At 41.0% G+C, this 7,232-nt stretch overlaps 1 pseudogene; it reads left to right on the top strand.

Annotated features, from left to right (window-relative positions):
* The first annotated feature begins 1,618 nt into the window (after positions 1-1,618).
* LOC110742842 lies at positions 1,619-2,684 on the top strand (annotated as a pseudogene).
* Positions 2,685-7,232: the final 4,548 nt, after the last annotated feature.

The following is a 7,232-nucleotide window of genomic DNA, read 5'->3' as shown; positions in this document are numbered from 1 at the left end:
CACAGGAAGGTGTTCCAGGATGGTTATACAACAGGAATATCACACATGTCATTTCTGCATGAAATGTGAAGATTTATGAGTTGACTTCTAAACCCTTATAATTCTTCTTTTAAAATTAATGTTATCTTTCACAAAGAAATACATGTATAAAGATTTAAAATTCCAAAGAATTCCACAAGGCGAATCACCCCAGTTTCCCAGGGACAGTTTGGATGTATATGAGTCAGCTTGAGCTGCCACAACAAATACTGTAGACTGGGGGGCTTAAACAACAGACATTTATGTATTTTTCACCATTCTGGAGAATGGAAGTCTGAGATTGGGATGCCAGCATGGTGGAGTTCTGGCGAGGGCTGTCTTCCTGGCTTGCAGATGGCCACTTCTCACTATACGTTCGCATATCTTTTCCTTGGTGCATGTGCATGAAGAGATCGCTACCTCTCTCTTCTTCTTCTTAGGAGGACACAGTCCTACAGGATTAGGGACCCATCATTATGACCTCATTGAACCCTAAGTACTTCCTAAAGACCATCTTTCCAGATACAATCACATTGGAGGTCAGGGCTTCAACATACGAACTTGGGGCGGTGGGGTGGGGAGAGGCACGACTTAATTAATAGCACAATTTATGCCTATTATCCCAGTGTAATTATTAACAGTGATCCCTTTCACTCTCAAAAATGTCTCAGTTGGATGGAAAATGACCATCCCAAGTCCCAACTTCATCCAATCCCAATTCCTCTTCCCCAGAAGCAACTACTTGCCATTTGTTATGGCTTCCTCTATTTGGCTACAATCGTCTAAAAATCATTATTATACCAGGTGCATCAGTTGAAAATTGCATTTGGATGGCCAGGCATGGTGGCTTGCATCTGTAATCCCAGCACTTTGGGAGGCCGAGGCGGATGGATCACCTGAGGTCAGGAGTTCGAGACCAGCCTGGCCAACAGGTGAAACCCTGTCTCTACTAAAAATACAAAAAATTAGCTAGGTGTGGTGGCAGGCACCTGCAATCCCAGTTACTCAGGAGGCTGAGGCAGGAGAATCGCGTGAATCTGGGAGGCAGAGGCTGCAGTGAGCTGAGGTTGTGCCATTGCACTCCAGCCTGGACAACAAGAATGAAACTCCGTCTCAAAAAAAAAAAAAAAAACTAATTGCATTTGGATACTAATTTAGAGACCAAGGGGGAATATCATTGACTTAAAGAGAAAGGAGTTCCCGAGAGGTAAGTTTCATGAAGATTTATTTATCTGAAAATAAATTGTCCTACCTCTAAATTTTGTTAGAATTTTATACCCAACCAAATTCTCAGCAAAGTGAGGGGATAGGAAAACTTGTGTCCTTGTTAAGACATGATACCTACACCTCCCTTCACAGTAGGATTTTCTACCCAAGCTGTCAGATTTAGCGGGGAATGTTCAGCTGCGAAGAGCTACCTGGCCCACCAGAATGCCTTCCCAGGTCAATGGCATCCAATACCTTGTCAAAAAAGGGGTATAAAGGCCATTTACACCCATCCGGATTGCTCTGGCAGGCCATATGTGCTCCGGAGCGTCACAGAGGGTTAGCCAAGGTCTTGCCAAGGTTTCCTCACAGATGGACTTCTTTTTCTGCCCAGTTCTTCTCTTCCTTATCTTTCTTCCTCAGGTGTTGATCTTCAATAAACATCTTGTACTCCAAACTGCATCTCAGCATCTGCTTCCAGAAAGACCAACCTGTACCAAATGAGCAACACAGTTCAAAATTCAAAAGGTGCAAAAAAAACACCAACACGGCACATGTATACATATGCAACAAGCCTGCACATTGTGTACATGTACCCTAGAACTTAAAGAATAACATATATATATATGTAGTGAAACCTCTCCCTCTCTCCATTCAATTCTAATTACCAATTCCCCTGGCCAAAGTCAACCCATGTGGCCAGGTTCTTGTGCATATTTCCAGAAATTTTCTATGGGCATATAAGAAATTGTGTGTGTATGTAATTTATAAGAAAATATGACTCTCTCCTCCTGCCACCCAAGATGCCGAAAGGAAAGAAGGCCAAGGGGAAGAAGGCAGCTCCCGCCCCCGCTGTCATGAAGCAGTAGGAGGTTAAGAAAGTGGTGAGTCTCCTGTTTGAGAAAAGGCCTAAGAATTTTGGCATTGGACAGGACATCCAGCCCAAAAGAGACCTCACCTGCTTCATGAAATGGTCCCACTATATCAGGTTGCAGCGGCAGAGAGTCATCCTCTATAAGCGGCTGAAAGTGCCTCCTGCAATTAACCAGTTCACCCAGGCCCTGCACCGCCAAACAGCTGCTCAGCTGCTTAAACTGGCCCACAACTACAGACCAGAGACAAAGCAAGAGAAGAAGCAGAGGCTGTTGGTCCAGGCTGCGAAGAAAGCTGCCAGCAAAGGGGACATCTCCACTAAGAGACCACTTGTCCTTCAAGCAGGAGTTTACACCGTCGCCACCTTGGTGGAGAACAAGAAGGCTCAGCTGGTGGTGACTGCACACGATGTGGACCCCGTCGAGTTGGTTGTCTTCCTGCCTGCCTTGTGTCATAAAATGGGGGTCTCTTCCCCTGCATTATCACGAGGAAGGCAAGACTGAGACATATAGTCCACAGGAAGACCTGGACCACTGTCGCCTTCACACAGGTGAACTCGGAAGACAAAGGAGCTTTGGCTAAGCTGGTGAAAGCTATCAGGGCCAACTACAACAACAGATACGATGAGATCTGCCATCACTGGGGAGGCAATGTCCTGGGTCCCAAGTCTATGGCTCACATTGCCAAGCTTGAAAAGGCAAAGGTTAAAGAGCTTGCCGGCCAGGCACGGTGGCTTACGCCTGTAATTCCAGCACTTTGGGAGGCCGAGGTGGGCAGATCACCAGGTCAGGAGATCCAGACCATCCCGGCTAACACGTGAAACCGCATCTCTACTAAAAATACAACAAATTAGCCGGGTGTGGTGGTGGGCGCCTGTAGTCCCAGCTACTCCGGAGGCTGAGGAAGGAGAATGGCGTGAACCCGGGAGGCGGAGCTTGCAGTGAGCCAAGATCGCACTACTGCACTCCAGCCTGGGTGACAGAGTGAGACCCTCTCTCAAAAAAAAAAAAAAAAAAAAAGAACTTGCCACTAAACTGAGTTAAATGTACACTGTTGAGTTTTCTGTACATAAAAATAATTAAAATAATACAAATTTTCCTTCAAAAAAAAGAAAGTACGTAATTATTTTATTATCCAAATGGTAGCATACCCTATGACTATTCTATACCTTAATTTTTTTTTCCGTTAAGATATATCTTGGAGGCCAGGAGCGGTGGCTCACACTTGTAATCCCAGCACTGTGGGAGGCCAAGGTGGGCAGATCACCTGAGGTCAGGAATTTGAACCAGCCTGGCCAACATGGCGAAACCCCATCTCTACTAAAAATACAAAAATTAGCCAGACGTGGTGGCTCACACTTGTAATCCCAGCTATTCTGGAGGCTGAGGTAGGAGAATCACTTGAACCTGGGACGAGGAGGTTGCAATGAGCCGAGATCACGCCACTGCACTCCAGCCTGGGAGACAGAGTGAGATTCCATTAAAAAAAAAAAAAAAAAAAAAGTATATATATATATATGGGAGGTTTCACATTAGTACATAAAATGTATCATCAATAACGCAACCTATGGGATACAACAAAAGCTTTCCTAAGAGGAAACTTTATAACAACACACACCTACAACAAAAAAGAAGAAAGACTGTGTAAAATTTGTGACAGTGAAAAAAAATGTTTTTAAGGGGAAGACCCTAAATAAACCACCTAACATTACACCACAAGGAACTAGAAGAAGAACAAAACACAAATTTTTGTTTTCTTTGAGACATGGTTTCACTCTGTCACCCAAGCTGGTGTGCAATAGTGCAATTGGCTCACTGCAGCCTCTACCTTCCAGGTTCAAGCGATCCTCCTACTTCAGTCTCCCAAATAGCTAAGACCACAGGTGTGTGCCACCATGTCCAGCTAACTTTTTATTTTTTGTAAAGACAGGATCTTGCTGTGTTCCCCAGGCAGATGTTGAACTCCTGGGCTCAAGAGATCTTCCCACCTCAGCCTCCCAAAGCACTAGGAATACAGGTGTGAGCCAGTGTGCCTGGCCTAAACACGAAATTAAACAGAGGGAAGAAAATAATGAAAAACAGAACAGAAATAAATCAAATTAAGCACAGAAAAGCCATAGAAAGAATTGACAAAGCTAAAAGTTTTTTTGAAAAAATAAACAAAATTGACAAACCCTTAGCTAATTTAACTAAGGGAAAAGAAAGAAGACTCAAATAAATAAATCAAAAATGAAAGTGAAGAAATTGCAATAGATGACTCAGAAATAAAAAGGATTATAAGAGACTATTTTGAACAATTATTTGCCCACAAACTGAATAACCAGAGGAAATAAAGTCTTAGAAACATACAACCTACTAAGACTGACTCAGGAAGAAACAGAAAACCTGGACAGACCAATAATAAAGAGAGAGATTGAAGAAGTAATCAGAAACCTCCCAACAAAGAAAAGCCAGGATCTGATGGCTTCACAGCTGAATTCTACCAAACATTCTAAGAGGAATTAATACCAGTACTTCTTAAACTCTTCTGAAAAATAGAACCCAAAGAAATATTTGCAAACTCATTTTATGAGGCCTGCATCACCTTGATACTTATGCCAGACAAAGATATCACAAGAAAATAAAACTACAGACCAATTTGTCTGATGAAAATTCATGCAAAAATTCTCAATAAAATATTAGCAAACCCAATCCAACAACACATCAAAACAATTATACATCATGATCAAGTAGGATTTATCCCTGGCATGCATGGCTGGTTCAACATATGCAAATCAATCAATGTTATACATAACATTAACAGAATGAAAGACAATCACATGATCATTTCAAATGGTACAGAAAAAGCATTGGACAAAGGCCAACATCCTTTCTTGATAAAAGTTCTCAACAGTTTGGGTATAGAAAAAAGCTTTCAACATAATAAAGGCAACTTACCAAAAATTCACAGCTAACATTATAATCAATGGGGAATAATGAAATCTTTACCACTAAGACCTGCTACAAGGCAAGGATGCCCACTCCCCTTGCCTTATAAAAACAATCCTAAAATTCAAATAGAACCATAAAAGACCCCAGACATCCAAAACAATTCTGAAGAGGAAAAACACAGTTGGGGGCATCACACTCCTGACTTAAAACTATATTGCAAAGCTATAGTAATCAAAACAGTAGGGTACTGGCATAAAAGTAGACACATATAGTAGGAGAACAGAATGGAGAGCCCAGAAATAAATCTAAACATATACAGTCAACTAATTTCTAACAAGGACACCAACAAGGCACAATGGAGAGAAGATAGTTGCTTCACTGAATGATGCCTGGGAAAACTAGAGTTCTACATGCAAAAGAACAAAATTAGACCCATATCCATCATACACCATACACCAAAATCAACTCAAAATGGATAAATGACATAAATATAGGAACAGAAAGTATAAAACTCCTGGGAGAGAACATAGGGGGAAATCTCCTGGATATTGGCCTCAGCAATAGCTTTTTGTATAGCATACCAAAATCTCAGACCTAAAAAGTAAAACTAAATAAATGGTATTCTTCCATTTGTTTGTGTCCTCTTTTATTTCACTGAGCAGTGGTTTGTAGTTCTCCTTGAAGAGGTCCTTTACATCCCTTGTAAGTTGGATTCCTAGGTATTTTATTCTCTCTGAAGCAACTATGAATGGAAGTTCATTCATGATTTGCTCTCTGTTTGTCTGTTACTGGTGTATAAGAATGCTTGTGATTTTGCACATTAATTTGTATCCTGAGACTTTGCTAAAGCTGCTTATCAGCTTAAGGAGATTTTGACTGATGATGGGGTTTTCTAAATATACAATCATATCATCTGCAAACAGGGACAATTTGACTTCTTTTCCTAATTGAATACCCTTGCTTCTTTCTCTTGCCTGATTGCCCTGGCAGCCAGAACTTCCAACACTATGTTGAATAGGAGTGGTAAGAGAGGGCATCCCTGTCTTGTGCCAGTTTTCAAAGGAATCCTTCCAGTTTTTGCCCATTCAGTATGATATTGGCTGTGGGTTTGTCATAAATAGCTCTTTATTATTTTGAGATACAGGCCATCAATACCGTAATTTATTGAGAGAGAGTTTTAGTATGAAGGGCTGTTGAATTTTGTCAAAGGTCTTTTTCTGCATCTATTGAGATAAATCATGTGTTTTGTCTTTGGTCTGTTTATATGCTGGATTACATTTTATTGATTTGCATATGTTGAACTCAGCCTTGCATCCCAGGATGCAGCTTCCACTTGATCATGGTGGATAAGCTTTTGATGTGCTGCTGATTTGGTTTGCCAGTATTTTATTGAGGATTTTTTGCATCATGTTCATCAGGATATTGGTCTAAAATTCTTTGTTGTTGTGTTCTGCCAGGTGAATATAGCATGCCTGGGCGGATAGAAGAATCAATATCGTGGAAAACGCCATACTGCCCAAGGTAATTTATAGATTCAATGCTACCTCTATCAAGCTACCAAATGACTTTCGCCAGAATTGAAAAAAACTGCTTTAAAGTCTATGCGGAACCAAAAGAGCCCGCATTGCCAAGACAATCTTAAATCAAAAGAACAAAGCTGGAGGCATCACACTACCTGACTTCAAACTATACTACAAGGCTACAGTAACCAAAACAGCATGGTAAATTGGTACCAAACAGATAAGAGACCAATGGAACAGAACAGAGTCCTCAGAAATAATACCACACATCTACAGCCATCTGATCTTTGATAAAACCTGGAGAAAAACAAGAAAAAATGGGGAAAAAGGTTCCCCTATTCAATAAATGGTGCTGTGAAAATTGGCTAGCCATAAGTAGAAAGTTGAAACTGGATCCTTTCCGCCTTTATATGAAAATTAATTCAAGATGGATTAGAGACTTAAATGTTAGACTTAATACTCATAAAACCCTAGAAGAAAACCTAGGTAATACCGGGGTTTGTGACATGAAAATGGCAAGGACTTCATGTCTAAAACACCAAAAGCAACGGCAACAAAAGCCTAAATTGACAAATGGATCTTATTAAACTAAAGAGCTTGCACAAGCAAAAGAAACTACCATCAGAATGAACAGGCAACCTACAGAATGGGGAGAAAATTTTACACCCACTCATCTGACAAAGGG

Source organism: Papio anubis, chromosome 4 (genome assembly GCF_008728515.1).
Source record: "Papio anubis isolate 15944 chromosome 4, Panubis1.0, whole genome shotgun sequence".
NCBI classification, from domain to species: domain Eukaryota; kingdom Metazoa; phylum Chordata; class Mammalia; order Primates; family Cercopithecidae; genus Papio; species Papio anubis.
This window is presented reverse-complemented; position numbering and strand designations above follow the sequence as displayed.